Here is an 8,067-nt window from a genome sequence, read left to right as displayed (position 1 = left end):
TCGAATCAAAGATAGTTATATGATGGTAATCATGTGGGCATTAAACCCCTAAAAGGGCACCCTCTGATTCCCACTCTAACTAGTCCGAATGTCGGGTCAAACGTGCTTAGAAAAAGTCAACAGAAATGTCATTTTGCGATTTCTTGCATAATCTGTAATGTAGATGATATGTAACCTGTTTGAACACTCATAAAACATGATAATAAGTATATAAACTAGTCTAAGCTTGTTTGATCCGACAATTTTCTGTTTAGACCCGGTTCGGAGCCGAAAGTCGCAAAAGTTTGACTTTTGCATTGACTTCAGTTCTGACCCGTTAAAGTTTGATTTAGATATGCCTTAGGACTCTCTTAGGACCAGGTTACATGATGGTATAACCCTCTGTGACCGGTTCGTTGTTTGTCCGAGTCTCTTACACATTTCCGTTAAATGCTTAAAAGTTGACTGTAACGCCCTTTTTAAATTAAAACGAGAATTTCGGACATGTGAAAGGATCATAACCTTGGTTACTGATTTCTAAGCATGTCCCTAAAATTTCATGTCAATCCAAGGTCCAGAATAGGAGTTATGCTAAATAGCGCAAATTGCGAAACTTTAGTAATTAAGTAGCGCAATTAGCATAACGCCTATCTAAACCCGGATTTCGACACCAAACCTTTTACTCACTGATGTAAAATAATATTTTGGTATTTTAAAGATTTTTAATTATTTTTAACCTGCTCATAAGCTCATAACCTGCGGTTATGGCAACGGTTCGGTAAATACCGAATATACCCTTTTCGGCCATAACTTGAGTTCTACAAGGTCTTTTGACCCGATTCCAGTTGCTACTGATTTTAATTAATAAATAAAGTATTTTAGACTTTATAAACTATTCGGGAAACTCAAATGTCCTGTAGAACTCATAAACCTCTTTTATAATCTTTAAAAAGACCGAAATACCCCTACGGGGCATAATATGAACTTAAACTCGTTACGGGCATTATGGAAGGTATCCTACGGATACCACAACCTCTTTAAAGCATATTGACTTAGGAAAACAGTGTAGGACTCTTACGGTTACCCGTTGCGCCTTTTGCGCGCACGGTTCGGCTTATGTAACTAGTTTACATAAATTAGCCGAAACGGGTCAAACCATATTGTTTTGACCCCAAAATCCAGAGTATGATTACTATACCCATATAAAACAAGTCTTCAAACTTGTTGGGTCAAAATCACACTCCATTCACGGTTTTCGCCTTTCACGCGATTAAACCGTAACTATCCATTGAAACTGACCGGTCTAAGCCACGGCTAAATTAAAGACCCGTTAGGATTCTAATAGGTTAATTTAAACCTTCGTTCCAGAATAGGGGACCAGTAAAAGCTATCTGCAATTTATTTCAACTAAGGAATTATACTTGCAAAGGTAAATACTTTTAACTTATTTTCCGTTATACGGGCTTGGGTTACGGTATTTAAAATACCGCTTGGTCGGGCAATTGACCCCAACTCATTAGTAGTTGGGTATTATCAATGTGACCCGTTTAAAAACTTGTTTTGTTGGCTTTACGCCTTTGGGGGCTTAATGACCATGTCCCGGATATCCTTGGCAGCATTTACGAATGGCCACGACCTCGACATCCGGGTGTAGGCGTACACCCGGCATTATGTCCATGACAATAAAAGTGTAGCCGTTGGTTACCCGCCACGGTTTTATGCTATGTGGCGTGTCTATTAAACTTTAACCCGGCATGACCCGGGCGACCGAACGCATAGCAACATGTAATTCTTTACAAGATTTAATTATAGATTATCCCAAGTTATAAAGAGTTTGTGCCTTGTGCATTTAAACCAATTTTATTAAACATTTTTACAAAAGTGTCAGTTGAATGTATTTACCAGTGTAAACTGACGTATTTTCCCAAAAAGACTAAATGCAGGTACTATGCGTAATTGGCTGGGATTTCTCCTTAGCATCATTAGAAGTCTCGCAAGCTTAAGATGCCTGAAGTCTGTTGAACAATACTTTTGTTATTATTATTAGATCCCCTGTGGATTTTATTTCAACAATGGTGATACTTTGATATTACACTTAACGTTGGAATATACTTATCTTTATGCTTCCGCTGTGCATTCATATAATTGTGTGGTTTGACTATATTGTTGCCAACTACGTCACGGTAATCCCCCACCGGGCCCACCGGTGAAACACGTGGAAATCGGGGTGTGACACATAATCACCATAAACTTGGAAGATTACATTTCCATCGATCATTGACTATCAAAAGTCAATTCCTTTCAGTGTTTTCATGACTTATCTACCTTCGATTTTGTAAATGAAATTTTGTATACAAGCAATAAATTCCCTTTAAAATCTTTTTAGTGACTACAAACACTCTTGGTGTCCGATATTACATTCACATGACATCCTTAACTCTCGGCTGTCTGCACATCCTTTATAAAATGACATACGTAAACATGAACCAAACATCTCTTTTGTAACACATTCTTCACATTAGTCTCTTCAGTTTGATTTGGTGGTACCATGATTGATGACAGTTCCATATCTGAAGTTTTATTCATACAGGTCTCGGTAAATGTTTGAGCCAACGCAAAGAAAGCTTGGGCCGCTTCTTCTTCATCTTTTGTTATTAAAGACAGTTTAGAGTCTTTGTGTTCATCCTACAAAATATAAAATGTGAGTTTAATGTGTCTTTTAGTAGGTAAATTTTCGCGGGCTTTTGAGTTTTAGATTACTAACCATAGTGATTTTGTGCTTGTTTGTGCAATCCTTAAATGGCCACTCGAATCCATCCATCTCTTTTCTTGTATACGATGATGCGGGTGCACAGGTTTTTCGAGACTCATGTGGTCGTTTTTCCAATGCTGTAAAGTGTAAATGCAATCACAAATCCATTAGTAACATATATAGCTCATAAAGCTGCATAAACATTACAAGTTTTAAAACATTAAACTGCATGAAGGAAATGAGTTGTTCAAAAGTTAATACATTTAGCCATTTAGGACAATCGAATATAGCTTCTAGATATGAACATATGGCCCTGGGCCCAGTTCAGTTGATCAAGAAGTTTGGTTCATGTCTTAAAAGGCCCAAATCTAGTTATTAACCGTCCAAGATGAAAGACACTAAGATTGATTTGGGCCTTAACCGGCCCATAACTTGTAATGCTTTCCAGAATATATATCATGACATATAAGTTAGATATGATAGAAGCCACAACTATTTGTATAATTTTTTTAATTATTCATAATACAAGCTGGGTAGGGATATGGTAAAAAGTGTCTAAAATGTAAGAAGGGTAAGAAGTGTTTTAAACCATTGGATATTTGATCTAATGGTTGAGATCAATAGGGTATAAAAATGTAAATTGTGTTTTAATTAGAGGGACCTTATGTAAAATTGAAGGGCAATAGTGTATTTTTCAATGTTTGAAATATGGTAACCATATCATACACGACCAAAAAACTCCTACATTTACTCCTTTTTCCTTAAATATCGGAATTAATGATTCACCTTAATTGTAGGAGGTCTTTGGTTGCATATTCGTCATACATTATCATAACGAGAACTGTAATCAGATTCATGGCATGGTGTTTTAAAACAACTGGATAAATTGACTATGATTCAAGTCATGGTGTTTTATCTGGAGACATTGTTCATGGTGTGGTGTTTTAAACATCTATGATTCAAGTCATGGTGTTTTATCTGGAGACATTGTATAAAAATCGTAAACACCATGACTATGATTCAAGTCATGGTGTTTTATCTGGAGACATTGTTCATGGCGTGGTGTTTTAAACATCTATGATTCAAGTCATGGTGTTTTATCTGGAAACATTGTTCATGGCGTGGTGTTTTAAACATCTATGATTCAAGGCATGGTGTTTTATCAATACAAAACATTCCCAAATTTTAAAACACCATGACTATGATTCAAGTCATGGTGTTTTATTTGGAGACATTGTTCATTGCGTGGTGTTTTAAACATCTATGATTCAAGTCATGGTGTTTTATCAATACAAAACATTCCCAGATTTTAAAACACCATGACTATGATTCAAGTCATGGTGTTTTATCTGGAATCCAAAAAACATTGTATTGTGATTACATCCATGGTGTATTAACATCTGGAGAATCAATACAAAACATTCCCAGAATTTAAAACACCATGAGTATGATTCAAGTCATGGTGTTTTCTCTGTAGACATTGTTCATGGCGTGGTGTTTTAAAACATCTGGATACATTCTGGAGACATTGACTATGATTCAAGTCATGGTGTTTTATTTGGAATCCAAAAAATATTGTATTGCAATTTAAAGATGATGAAAAGAAGATATAAACAATATACGATTAAAAGATGTTGCGATTAAGATGATGAAGAAATGATACGTAAGGGAAAATCGAATTGGATCTTGCAAAAAAATAGGACGACAGTTTTTTTTTTCATTTATCTTGAAACTCAATTAATTGATAAGAAAGGTAAATTACTAATATACCCTTTTGAATTAATTAAGATAGAGGACACTTGTCATCACCAAATTATTTCTCACACTTCTTACAAAAGTATGACTTTGTACAGGATCCTTTACCAATACAAGCTATATATTTTGATAAAAATCATACCCAAAAAAATAGCTTTTATATCCTTTAAATTGACAATTTTCAGAGTAATGAGATTTATACAATGATCCACATTCATGTTTCTAATCTTGTCTTATTAATTAGTATGTTACATACTTTGACTATCAGTTAAGCTTTTATTATGCTACTTTCAACTTGAAATTGCATATTTTATTACAAATAACATACATGTTAGCTAAGTTAATATTCTTTTACAGTTGATGATAACTAAATCATGTCATTTGCGTTACCAAATAAGTCAAAAGTAGAAAACTTTTCATGTGTTAAAGATCAAGCATTTATAAAACATGGCGATAATGCAGATTCCTGATCGTAGCTTTCGCAGGGTAGATGCATACATAATTGTATGAGAAAGATTAGAGAACTGCAAAAGATATAAAATAAAAGATTATAGTTTAGTTATTGATGTCAACAACCTCTTTTTACCTGAATCAAATTGTTACTTTTCTTTTCTGTAACGTGGTACATTTTGACCCGAACCCATTAGGATTATAAATGGTTTTGACCCAACCTGCACTACCCGTTTTGACCCATTACTGACCCAACCTACCCAACCAATTTTAGAGATCATTATATCACCTTTTTGGGGAGCTGAGCTCTCTTACTTGCAGAACCGGTGAGCATTGAATGGGAGAGTTCATTTGTTTCACCAAGTACACCCACTGAACTTAACCTTCTCAACCTCTCCTTTTTAATAAGAAAGCATCGATATTACCACCTAATTTCAAGACAAAAGAAACATTATTAAAATAAAAACCAAAAAACGCAAGAATAAGCTTGTGGTTGAGTCATCGATGCTTGGTCGGCTGGGACCAGAGCTGTTTGGGGCCTGGGACAATGGCTAATGGCTGACCGCGGGTTTCATTCTTTTGCGTCTCATGTGTTGAAGACTACCCATCATTCTGCTGCAAATTATGGCTGAATCAAATTGTTACTTTTCTTTTTTGTAACGCGGTACATTTTGACCCGAATAAATAATAAAGCTAATACTATTCAAGCACTCATAACAAACTGGGCGACTAAAACAAGAAATCCGAGTCTGATAATTAGAGTACTTTGTGAATACCAATCGGGTTCACACCGGGTCGGAATGAATTCCCTTCGATATATCTGAGATCGTCAATTGCTTCCTCCAATATCAAAACTTATAATTAGCAATTAACAAAACCTCAAACAAAAGCAAAACCACTTAACAAATGTCTGAAGTCTACAGATAAATAAATAAAGATTAGGAACTGTACGAACCATAACATTGCAGAAATTTGTTATTTACCTATCATATTTCTCCAAAGGTGGTTCAAGGGCCATATTGTACGTGAAGAACAGAGTAGTAGAAACATCGGACCTGTGAATCACAAATCAAAGCTTTCAAATCAAAATATACAGACGAATTGATGGATATAAACGTCTTGAATACATACCTAACCACATATTTAATTCGTTAATATTCCTCGTTGGTGTTGAAGCCAATGACCATAATCAACTCTTTCAAACCGAGACATCACTTTGTTCCCTAAATTATTATATTGAGACACTCACCCAAATATGCCCTGTAAATAATTAGCAACCGCATACATTACAAATAGAGGAAGACAACACAACAATTACAAACGATCAATGAGTCATTTTTACCTCAACAATGGAGGAACTCCCTATAGAAAGAAAAATGTTTTGCCTCACCAAGTCTTTATCGCTTGGCAAAATCTTGGATTGTTCATCTACAATAGCACACAACATTGCAGAGTAAGTCAAACATTAAGTGCTAGTTTTAAATATCTAAAATAGTAACTAAGCTACATATATTAAAATTAGTTATTCTTCAAAACATATGCACCTGGATCAAGAGGTGACCAATTTTATGCAATGAAGCAATACTTGCAACCTACCTAACAACAATATCACAATTTTCAACTGGACACCTTCAATTCATCAACCAAAAACATCAATTCACAAAAATTCATAACAAAAATCGTTAATAAAATCAAACTGCCTGCGTGTGTGAGCGTGTGTGTGAGAGAGAAAGAGATAGCTATACATACATATATATTCAGAAATCAAGTAACCATTTCACCTCAATGTAACGAGTTAATCGAAAATCATACTACAAAGTAAAATATATATACACATAAATCAAGTAATTCATTCACCTTAAAGTAACGAACTAATAGAAAATCATACAGCAAAGGAAAATTAAGAGAGGAAGAAGTGAAGAACACGAACCTGTAATAAGATTTCAAACATCATATGACTTTGAATCAAGAAAACCAATACCGTAACAATCTAAGAATCTCAAAAGAAACCTGGATGAGATGATTTTTGGGATTAAAGATCCGAAGACTTTCCTAGGGTTTTATGGTGGTGAAACCCTAGCCGCCGCCCTGTGCCTTGAACCACAACCATCACAAGACCACCGTTGGACAAAACCCTAAATGAACCCATGTCGCCGTCATAGTTCCTCTTCAGGCCATCACCACCGCCACCAACTTCCTCTATCGAAGCACCGCCACCGGATGGGCAGTTGTGACTTCCGAGAACCTTTACCGTCTTCCACCAACAATCAAATATAACAAAACGGGTTGATAACACATTGAATCGATTGAACTTCATAGCCTTGAAGATGAATAAGAAAGGGAAATCAGGAAGCGTGAAGGAAAAGAGTGATGGATTTAGGGTTCTGTACGTGTGAAATGTGGCGAATGAGTGATTTAGGTTATTTAGATAGTTTATATACCCCGGGTCAAAACACCGGGTATGGATCAAACACACACGGGATCCGTAGAAAAATAACTCTTTTCCCTCATTTTCCCGCCAAAAACCTAAAATGGTTGCACCACAACATGACATGTGTCCCACACTTTATTCATATATTATATATATAGATATAGATTTAGAGTAATGGAACTCCGGGACCTATAGAGCTGATTTTTTTCAGCGAAAAACTTTTTTTTTGAACGGCCCAAAAACTTTTCAGCGAAAAACTGATGAGTTCACGGACTTCGCACGGATCAACGTATCATCGCTCTCCTCCCATCTCAAAACGCCTAATTCTTCACATATAGATTCGTTCCCAAATACACTCCTCTCTTATCTCTCCTCCATGCATAGTATCTGTTTGCTTCTCTCCTTTACCTTAGATGTAGGGCTGTTCAAATCGCTTGTCGCTAATGGCTCGCTCGCCGATTGCTCGGAAAACGCTCGGAATATGCTCGCTCGGTTTGGTTCAGTTTGCAAACGAGCCAAGCATGAGCAAAGGTCCGCTCGTCTCGGTTCGGCTCGAATTAATTTATTACATATATAATTATATATGCACAAACAAATTACATGTATATTCATATTTTATATATACCGCTCTGTTAGATTTGGTCCACTATACTCAAATATACAATTATATTTATCCATACTAGCCTAATCAAACCAATAA

General features: G+C 35.8%; 1 long non-coding RNA gene across 1 annotated transcript; it reads right to left on the bottom strand.

Annotated features, from left to right (window-relative positions):
- Positions 1-5,319: 5,319 nt before the first annotated feature.
- LOC110928188 lies at positions 5,320-6,190 on the bottom strand. Its single transcript, XR_002586195.2, has 3 exons — positions 6,068-6,190; positions 5,920-5,991; positions 5,320-5,364 (listed from the first exon to the last, which is right to left on the bottom strand). It is a non-coding gene; the product is annotated as an uncharacterized LOC110928188 (long non-coding RNA).
- Between the last annotated feature and the right edge of the window lie 1,877 nt (positions 6,191-8,067).

This window comes from Helianthus annuus, chromosome 3 (genome assembly GCF_002127325.2).
Source record: "Helianthus annuus cultivar XRQ/B chromosome 3, HanXRQr2.0-SUNRISE, whole genome shotgun sequence".
Taxonomy (NCBI): Eukaryota; Viridiplantae; Streptophyta; class Magnoliopsida; order Asterales; family Asteraceae; genus Helianthus; species Helianthus annuus.
The sequence above is the reverse complement of the archived record's forward strand: the minus strand, read 5'-3'. Positions and strand labels throughout refer to the sequence as shown.